General features: G+C 46.5%; 1 long non-coding RNA gene across 2 annotated transcripts in view; it reads left to right on the top strand.

Moving 5' to 3' along the window:
• The window catches only part of LOC105552318, a 198,609-nt gene extending 194,530 nt beyond the window's left edge, over window positions 1-4,079 (top strand). For both annotated transcript variants that reach the window (XR_001008080.1, XR_001008033.1), the window contains one exon: window positions 2,572-4,079. This is a non-coding gene — a long non-coding RNA (uncharacterized LOC105552318). The remainder of the gene's footprint in view (window positions 1-2,571) is intronic.
• The last annotated feature ends 6,312 nt before the right edge of the window (window positions 4,080-10,391 follow it).

The raw sequence follows: 10,391 nt of genomic DNA, 5'->3' as shown, positions 1-10,391 counted from the left end.
AAGGCTCCTGGCTTCCTTCTTGGCCACCAATCAGAGAGCTGCCCAGAGCGAACAAGCACTTCTGTGTCTGCACATTGGTTGCCTTTTTGGATTTTCATCCTTTTATTTTTTAATCGATTCTAAAATGCAGACTCTCCTGTCCCAGTTCATCCGCAGAGAAATGTCTTGGACCATTTTCTTCTCGTCAGTCCCTCCCCGGCTCTCATCATGACTGTGCAGGGAAAACGCTTTCCAACCATGCTTTTCCTCTGCTCTCACACTGCAACAATCAACACGGAAGACGTCGGTGACTGAATGTGTGCAGGTGTTTCCCCGACACCAATTCAACTCTGATACCATCTGCCTGGACATAGCATCAGATCCCACGGGTTGAGGACTCAGTACCCAAGGCTGCCCCCTCCTCCCCAGACACCAGTTGCCAGTCTCGGCCTCTGGAACTTCTCACCGACCAGCTTCAAGTTGGGGTTCCCATGACTCCCCTCTCTGGGTTCAATTAATTTGCTGGAGCAGCTCACAGAACTCAGGGAAACCCATTTAGTGGTTTATTCTAAAAGCTGTTACAAAGGATACAGGTGAAGAGATGCATAGGATGAGGTGTGGGGGAAGGGGCACGGGGCTTCCCTGTCCCCCCTGGATGCTTCACCCTCCAGGAACTTCCGTGTGCCCAGCTGTCTGGATGCTCCCTGAAGAACCCTGACCTCTTGAGGTTTCATGGAAGCTTCGTGACATCAGCATTCCTTCCCCAAGGTGTAGGGCAAGTCCCTCTCTGGGGAGGGCCTCAAGCCCCATAGTCAGAAAGGTGGGGAAGATTAGAGTTCTGTCTTGGAGCAGGTGTAAGGAGCGCAGGAGTGGGATTCTGTTTCCTGAGGCCCAACGTTATAGCAAAAGACTGTAACGAGGGCTATGGGAGTTATGAGCTAGCAACTTTGGATGAGAACCCGTGTGTGTGTGTGTGTGTGTGTGTGTATAACACCACAGTGTCATTGTCTCATCTCTGGTCACTAGTGCCCTTCTCTCTGGGTTTCCTGGCCATTGCACACATCTCCACCAGGGCCTCAGCTAGAGCCTTTGTGAAGGAGAGTTCCTTTGCACCAGGTTAAGCAGGGCCCCCAGGTCTTTTGAGGGACAGAACAGGGCCTGTTGGTTTCCGAATGCCCCCAGAATCCGTGGTGCATTTCCCTCAAGGCCTTGCTGTCCTCTGGCCCCACACTTGCCTAAGGAAACCTTCGATCCATGTTATGTCTCCATTATGACCTGTGAGGGTGGGGTTTGCCTGTCTGGTTGATTCCTGTATCCACAGCATCTAATCCAATATGGTACTTGTGAATGCATGGATTTGTGGTTGCCCAGGTATTCCTTGTGGATTGATAGTGATTGCTAGAATCAGAGACCCAGAGGGCAGTCTCTTTCATAAGGCCTGTGTTATCTATATCTGTGAATAGGCCTGACATGGCTTGGCTTTGTGTCCCCACCCAAATCTCATCTTGATTGTAATCCCCATAATCCCCAGGTGTGGAGGGAGGAATCTGGTGGGAAGTGATTGGATCATGGGGTCTGGTTCCCCCATGCTGTTCTCATGATAGTGAGTGAGTTCTTATGACATCTGATGGTTTTATAAGTGTCTGGCATTTCCCCTGCTTGCTCGTCTCTCTCCTGCCACCATGTGAGGAAGGTCCTTGCTTCCTCTTTGCCTTCTGCCACCATTGTAAGTTTCCTGAGGCCTCCCCAGACACGTGGAACCGAGAGTCAATTAAACCTCTCTCCTTTGCAAATTACCCAGTCTTAGGTATTTCTTTATAGTGGTGTGAAAACAGACTAATACAAGGCCCCTCACTTGCACTACTGAGACTCATCAGTTTTAAAATAGGGCAGTCTCCTGAGGGCATTTGGTCCTATTCAATATATTTGTTACTCAGTAATGGAAGGTAATGCTGGGGGGTGAACATCAAGGAAAGTGTCATGAGTCCAAGTCCATCTTAATTTATTTGCTATCAGAATGAAGGAAGAAGAAATATATTTAATGGTGTCTTCCCACTTCCTCTGAGCTATCCACTCTGGGTAAGTTCCTAATTTATTGTTAAGGGTGTTTCAGAAGCAGAGAGAAGTTCCTAGTAAATCCTAAACATGAGGATTAGGAACCAGAGCCCTGCTGTTCTGTAGCAAGAACACCGGCACCCTCTGTGCCTTGGCTTTCCACTATGAAGTAGGTGATCTACCACCCCCATGCTCCCTGCCCCGTAAATCACAGAAATAATGGTGACTGGCTGAAAAACAGAATTTTCCACTTCCTCAGGACTGGCTGTGCTCAGTGGCATTTTAAAAAATCAGCTCTGGATGTCGTGGTGGGATTTGTGTAGGAGGGTTCCTGGTGATGATTCAGGGGATGGATCGTTCCTTGAGAGGTATAAATAGGCTTCCCCCCAACCACCCCACTTAACTAAAATACTGCTTTTTGAAGTATGTGTTCTGTTCAACAGCTAAAACATTATGAACCAAAGACAGTAATGTGATGTTAGCCCCTGAAAAGGCAGAAGCTAGAATATATCTCTCATGCTGTTTTTTGATCCACAGGATGGGAAGGAGGACTGATCCACGTTCCCACCAGGAAGCTTAGTGGAACCCCCGTATGCCACCTGGACCCCCTGGAAGGACCTGGCCAAGGCTGAACCACCTCTTGAGAGGCAAGAGCTCCAAATTTGATCAGAAATTCTTGGCTGGGCATGGTGCCTCATGCCTATAATCCCAACACTTTGGGAAACCGAGGTGAGAGGATCGCTTGAGCCTGGGAGTTCAAGACCAGCCTGGGCAACATAAGGAGACCCCATCTCTAAAGAATAGTAATAATAAAATAAAAAATTAGCAGGGCATGGTGGCATGTGCCTGTAGTCCCAGCTACCCAGGAGGCTGAGGCAAGAGGATGTATGGAGCCTGGGACGTTGAGGCTGCAATGAACTGTGATTACCCCACTGCACTCCAGCCTGGGCAACAGAGCGAGAGACCCTGTCTCAAAATAATACTAATAATAATCTTATTTTGGAGAATAAAGAAACCTTTGGATTTGAGGAGCCATTTGGGTAGAAAGCAAAGACCTTCACAATGAGAAATAGTCTGTGTTGACCTGAAGGAGCAGAGGGATGCATCGCTGGAGGTGACCTACAGTTGGAGAAGACTCATTATGCCAGACCTTGTCCTTCTTCCTTGTGGAAAATGTTTCCTCTGCTGCTGCTGCTCATGAGACTCTTCCCCCTCCCTGTCTCAGGCAACCAAAGGGCTTTCTACCACACCCTTTCTTGCCCCCCGCCTCCCATGTCTGCTGTGCCTTTGTACTCAGCAATTCTTGTTTGCTCCATTATCTTCCAGCCGGATACAGAGTGAATAGTTAACCACACTTAGGTCAAATAGGATCTGAATTTTTGTTCCTGCTCCGTCTAAAGAGGCCAGTGTTTGTGCGTTGCAAGCAGCCTTGGAATAGTAACTCTTCTCATTTGTTTGGGATCTCATTGTATTCCTCAGCCATCAAGTTCCAGAATGATACACGGATCAGTGCAGAAGTTCATCAGGCTCTCGGACCTTAGGGCTGTTGGAGAAGGCTTCAGCAAGGGAACTGATGGTGAAGGCTGGTGTTCTCCATCCTCAACTTTCTTTGCTTGGATCACACATAAGTATACATTTGGAAGGGCAAAAAATGAACACTGTTGTTCATTGCAGCCGTGTTTTGTGACACAGATGCACAGTCTGCTGTGAAGACCTTCTCGCAAGTGGCAGTTGGGGGTCCATGCCAGATCATGGTGCTTCGTGACAGACTAACAGCTACTAGGGATGGTGGCACTTAGTGAGGACACTCCTCCCCCAGTGTGTGCTGATGACACATACACACCTGACAATAACTTGAGTCTTCTCTGTTCTTTTTTACTCTGTGGCCACCATACACATGATTTAAAACCCTTCCTAAATATCTATCATGGTTCACCCTTGTCCAAATGCAGAGTCAGAGCTACTTGTACTTTATTATTATTTCCAAGGCAAATAGATGGCTTGCTTTTTACAAAAAGAATTAAAGCTTTTGTATGTTGCAGTTGGTGTGCTTGTATGAACATTTAGTGAATCTGGTGTCTTCTAAGTGGAACAATGGAGTCTTTGTGGACATCTCAGATTCATCACAAAATGATTGAGGAGAACCTCTTGACAATGTTTAGAGCTATTAAAATTTACAGATTGTTGATGGGCTTTCACCTTTTCCTTCCTTGCTTGACACACAGTTACAGGCATTGTATTCCTTGGATTCCTACAAGTGTCAAAGAACAGAGATCCACTTACATTACTTTCATAAATGCTGGTTTATTCAAAAGTCACAGTGATAGTAAGGTAGACAGGAAACAGTCCCAACCACTGCCTAGCTAAGCCTTTTCAAAAAGTCCAAGGTCATTCAGCAGACGCAGAAGCACTAGTTGGTTTCCAAGGATAACGAGCAATCCCATCATGGTCATCTTGATCCTCTGTTCAGCAGCAGGTTTTGCTGTCCCTGACTCTAGAATTCTGCTGTGGTGATGAGCTGAGGGTAACCAACGGTCCCAGTTTGCCCAGGACTAAAGGGTTTCTTGGGATGAAGGATATTCAGTGCTAAACCTGGGACAGTCCTGGGCAAACTGGGACAACTGGTCACCCTCCTGGGTGACTCAACGACTCTGCCTCTACTTTGTTACTTACTATTAACTGACTGATGCTGTTGACTGGTTTAGCCAATCTGCATTCAGAGCTCTTGTATCTGGTTACTTCATTGGCCCTCAGGCAGCCACAGGTGGATGCTATTGGATCAGGCACCAATGCTGACCAAATCAATTGTTTCCAGGATGGTAGGGTTGTATGAAGAACCAAATGAGACCATGTCCTTCTGAGTGTTGTAGATGGTGGGCATGGCAGGCCTTCAAAGTATCAGGGATTCCTCTCCAATACAACCTTACTTACAAAGGAGAAACTAACTTTCTCATGAGAAACAGTTCATTAAGAAACAAAACTAACACAGTCACGGGGAACTGAGGAAGAGAGCCTGTAATGTGTGTGCAAGCACACACACACACACGCATACACATGCCCTCTGTAGAATAATGAGCCAAGATTCCAAATCTGCATCTTTGCTAGACAGAGATCAAGAACTAAAATCTTTGGGATGGTGTTGTCTGGGAAGCGAAGGAGTTGGCTCGAGGACTTCCTGAAATTCCTTTGAACTCTAGAATCCTTTAAAATATCAAGGGTGTGTAAACTGGGGCTAAGTATGTACATTCTCTCTAAAGTCTCCTAGATAACCTTTGAGTTCAATTCAGTGTGGAGTGGGGCCTCCCAGTTTATACTTAGCTTTCTAGACACTGACTTTATCTGGGATGAGGGAGCAGAACTTGGAGGTGGTGGTCGGGGTGGGGGCAGGGGGAGTGGGTAAGGGAGAGTTGTACCAGCCCAACTTTTTTGGTCTTCATAACAAGTAAGAACAATCTGAAGGCAAATTACAGGTTCTTTTGTGGACTAGAAAAAGCCAGGTTTTCAGGATTGCGTGGCATCCTGAAGTTGTTGCTGCTTGTCGGAGCATCTGGCCTCCATCTTTTCTGCTGAAAGACAGGCATGAGTGTTTACAGTGCTGGAACAGGGGCCTTCAGATAATTTCATTCATCTGGCATGGCAAGACCACAGGGAGGGAATTACATGCTAGGGTAGGGATGAACGTATGGACATACCATGCACCTTGGTGTTTGCCCCTGTAGCAATTCTCACTCACAACCTTCACTACCATTGGAGGGATGCTCACCCACCTCTTTGGGTGCCATTTTTCTTTTTTAAAAGATGAAGGCATTTCAGATGATCCCTTCATTTATGTTCCACTTTCACTCTTTGGTTTCAAAAGAAGTCCTGATCTTATGTCAAAGGCAACAATCTCTTCTCTCAATCTCTGTCTCTCTGTCTCTCTCTCTGGCTCACTCTGTCACCCAGGCTGGAGTGCAGTGGCATGATCTCAGCTTACTGCAGCCTCGACCTCCTGGGCTCAAGAAATCCTCCTGTCTCTGCCTTCTGAGTAACTGTGACCACAGCTGTATGCCATCACGCCCAGCTCATTTTTTTATTTTTACTTTTTTGTAGAGACAGGGTCTACACCATCTTGCCCAGGCTCGTCTTGAACTCCTGAGATCAAGGGATCCTCCTGCCTTGGCCTCCTGAAGTATGTGAGCCAATGTGCCTGGCCCTCTCTTTTCTTATCTCCTTATCCACATGCAGTCACAGAACCTGGGAGGCTGAAGTGGTCTGAAGCATCACTCTTCCCTAGATTTATCTCTGACTCATGCAGGAATCCCCTTTCAAATCTGGCAAGGGATCGTTCAGCCCAGGGGAGAAAGGACTATGAGAGAGGCTGAGTGATACTCAGCCTGATGGGGAAGCAGTTGAATTTTAAAGAGTGTTTCATGTACTGCCAAGTGGCCACGAATGTCAATTTCTTAATGAGATTTTGTGCTAAATGCATTTTGCCAGCTCCCCCATGTTTATGCTGGTAAAACAAACAAACAAACAAACAAAATGCAGTGCAGGGAGGCAGAGACCTAAGTTTTTGTCTCAGAAAGCCCCTCATCATCTTAATTTCTTCCATATAAAATGAGGGATTTGGGCCACATGATCCCTGGAGCCTATTCTATTAATAGTTCTGACATCCACAATGTTGGCATATTTGATGGATAAGCTATCAGCCTTCTAGGAGTCCATGTCTTAAAGATTTGCTGGGGTTTTATGTCTCAGAATAGGGCATTAGATATTGTCCAAGGTACAATGTAAAGGGATTTCATCTTGCCTTAATTTCATTATGAACATAACAATTTCAAATTAGCTCCCCGACACTGCCCCCACCCCCCAATTTTGTTCAGCCTTGCCTGTGAGATTTCCATGGCATTGGAACTTGATTCACAGGAGAACTTTGATCCTCTTCAAATGGCCCTGGAAACCCATGTGGGAAAATATTAGTCACGTTGACAAGAGAGATAGGAGGTTCTTGTGGTGAAACAAGTCCCTCGGCTCAGGAGGCTGCAGTTTAAAGGATTTCAAGGTGACCTTGGAAGTGGCCGCTGACCTTGGATAAGACACTTCTATGCCACGCTGGTGGAGAACAGGCGGAGGGAGGCCTGAAGACAGCCCTGAACTGAGGGGTCTGGAAACCTGGACACCGGCCTTGCCTTTGGCTTCGGCTAAGTCCGGGTCACATGTAAGTCACTCCAGCCTCTTCTCTGGGTCTCAGTTTTCTCATCTATAAAAGGGACAGAGAAGGGGCAGGGGTTGGTCTGACGATCCTCTGAGGTTCCTGCCATGCATCAAGTTCTCAGCCTTGCCTGGCCCAGCTGGTTCCTGACCAGCAGTAGCCCTTTCTCCCTTTGCCTTTGGCTGTGCCAGTCAAAAACAGGGCTGTCCGGGAAGTCCATTACCAAAGAATACTTCAAAGCTGTTTGCACGCATTGTCAGTTGCACTGAACATGAGTTTGTTGAGGGAGAAGGTAAATAGACATATAGGCCGATGACAGGAGGGGTGGAAGGGGGACCACTATTTACCCCCAGGGTGACTGTGAGGGAAAAAAAAAAAAACCCTGCCTGCCGTTTTGGCCAATAAATAAAAACTGGGAGCTCTGCGTGGCTAAAACCGTAGGGGATTTATTAGTTTGCTTAGTGAAAGGCAAATATTAAATCTTAAGTTGACCCGTCCTGGGACCTGCCTTTTGGCTTTTGTATGCCATGCGGCGCCGATCACTGGGCCCTCGGGTTATCGAGTTTTGTTGAAGGTTTTTTTTTTTTTTTAATTGTTTTCCGCCTCCGTCTTCTCTTCCTCTTTCACCTGCCCCTTCCCACTATGTCCCACCTTTTTCGGTAACTTAGATGGGGGTTTTGGAGGGGTGAAAAGGGCAAGGGTGAAAAACATGTTCTGCTTGTAGAACCGTCTCTGCCCAGGGCTCTGGCTAGCCCGGGAATTGCCGATGCCTGGGATGTGGTGACTCCGGGGAGTGACTCCAGCAGGTGGTCCTCGCGGGTCCCTTCCATCCTCTCTCCTGGACTCTTAATGTTAGGTCCCAGGTGTAAGGCAAAGGCCTTGTCCCTCACGAAAATCAGCATAATGACAAGCACTGGAAAAGAACAGAGTATGCCTATTTCTAAGTTTTAACTTCCCTATCTGAGTCTTCATACCCAGCCATGGCAGATGATTTCAGCCTGAAAGAGGAACTGTTCAAGGTGGGGCTGTGCCCATTAGGGTCTGACCAGGGCTTGTGACTCACCATGGAGTGAAATATTGGGGCAAGAGGGGCTGGATGGCCACTGAGTCTGTTCAGTTTTCAAGTAGGAGCTGCAGTGAAACTAAACTAGATGGAGCGTTATTTATCCTTTGCTTTAAACATCCACAGCGTAATCCACCCTATTCTAAAACGCTGCAGTTTGTGGGTGCTAAGGTCTCCGTGGTGGTGCTTGCTAACAGCCACCCACTGTCGGGTACAGCACAGCAGGACACACTGCTCCATGTCAGACCCTAAGTTCCCGTTTCCTGGTCCACCCCAGTGACCGTTCAGCATGCATCTTACTCATCTACCTGGGGCACTATGGCTTCCCAAATCACTACTCACATTCTAGAACTGCTTACTTCAGAAAGTTTCTTGCACATTCCAGTAATGATTTTCTTTTTTTTTTGAGATGGGGTCTCACTGTGTTGCCCAGGCTGGTCTTGAACTCCTCTACTCAAACAATCCTCCCACCTCAGCCTCCCAAAGTGCGCTGGGATTACAGGTGTGAGCCACCATGCCCGGCCCAGTAATGATTTTGTATTGAATTCAGCATGATCATTAATCCTTTGGCAATTCTTCACAGAAGAGTCTATTTTTTAAAGGATACACATTGGGCATTCAGGGTACTGAAATCCTACGAATGCTTCAAGGCTCATCTCAAATGCTTCCTTCTCTCAGAAGCCTTCCTGGATTTCTCCTTCCCTCTCAACCACTTGTGACCTCTCCCTCGCATATTCTGACATAGGTACTCAGAAAAATGCCAGTCTTCCTTCCTTAACCATAGCACTTTAGTATCTCATGTACTGCACTTATAATGGACTTGTTTCAGCACCTCTTCTCTCCCAACTCTCTTTCTCTGTCTTTTATAAGAACAGGAACTGAGTCATCCTTTACTCATAGAAATTTATCCTTGAAATGCTCCCAAATGCCCAGGGTCACATGGGAAGCACTGTGATGGGCATTTCATGTACTTCTCATTTAATCATCAGCGAACAAGACTTTACAGGAATCAATCGCTTTGACCAAGTCTTTTATGTGTACTTCGGGATTCGAAACCAGGGTCATGGACAATCTCAAATTCAGAGCTTGTGAAGTTTCAGCATGATGGCTTTTACGTGGTAGGATGTACAAGAATGATGTTGAGTTGACTTTTCCTATTACCAACCTTTTATTGTGTGTACCACCAAATTTGCTCTTTTTTTTTTTTTGCTTGTTCAGGAGTAATCAATAAAGTGTTTTCCACTTTGGGAGGCCAAGACAGGAGGATCACTTAAGCCCAAGAGTTTCAGACCAGCCTGGGCAATATAGGGAGACCCCCATCTCTACAAAATTAAAAATATAAAAACAAAAGCAAACATAGACAAGTGTGGTGGTGCATGCCTGTAGTCCCAGCTACTTGGGAGGCTGATGTGGGAGAATCGGTTGAGCCTGGGAGATCAAGGCTGCAGTGAACTATGATTGAGTCACTGCACTCCAGCCTGGGTGACAGAGTAAAACCCTGACTCAAAAAATCAATAAAGAAAGAAAGTGTTTTCCAAACAGCAGTGAAATTTTGTTTGTTGCCTGATTGCTTGGTTTCCATGTAGAAACTCTTCCTGAAAATAGAATCGTGTCTGATTTTTGCCAGTTACCCCATGAGCTCGTTTCATTTTTAAGGTGGGAAATAAAAATATCAGTTCAAAAGTTTAGATAAAAATTTCTAAAGAGTTTCGTTCACCCTAATAAGGAGAACTAAAAAACAAAACAAAACAAAAACAGTGGATCTGCCCAATAATATCCAAATAATTTCACTCTGTCTAATAGGGAGAACTACAGAAAAAACAAACAAAAGGGACCTGCCCATTAATATCCAACCTCCCAGGTAGAGACATTGGGTATTAATGGGCAGATCCCTTGCCATGTGAACTGGACCTGGGTTCAAGGTCTTACCACCTGGGGACCAAAGGCCAAGGGAGAAAAGGCACCACTCAGGGGCAAGCAGGCTCTGGGAGGAAGAGTCTGTCTCCCTTGACTCCTGATTTCTCCTCCTGGGGGTTTGCTGGGGTGGGGGTGGGGGGATGGGGGTGTGTGGAGCTGATAAAGGAGGATTGAGGAGAACAG

This window comes from Mandrillus leucophaeus, unplaced genomic scaffold (genome assembly GCF_000951045.1).
Source record: "Mandrillus leucophaeus isolate KB7577 unplaced genomic scaffold, Mleu.le_1.0 Scaffold1, whole genome shotgun sequence".
Classification (NCBI taxonomy): Eukaryota; Metazoa; Chordata; class Mammalia; order Primates; family Cercopithecidae; genus Mandrillus; species Mandrillus leucophaeus.
The sequence above is the reverse complement of the archived record's forward strand: the minus strand, read 5'-3'. Positions and strand labels throughout refer to the sequence as shown.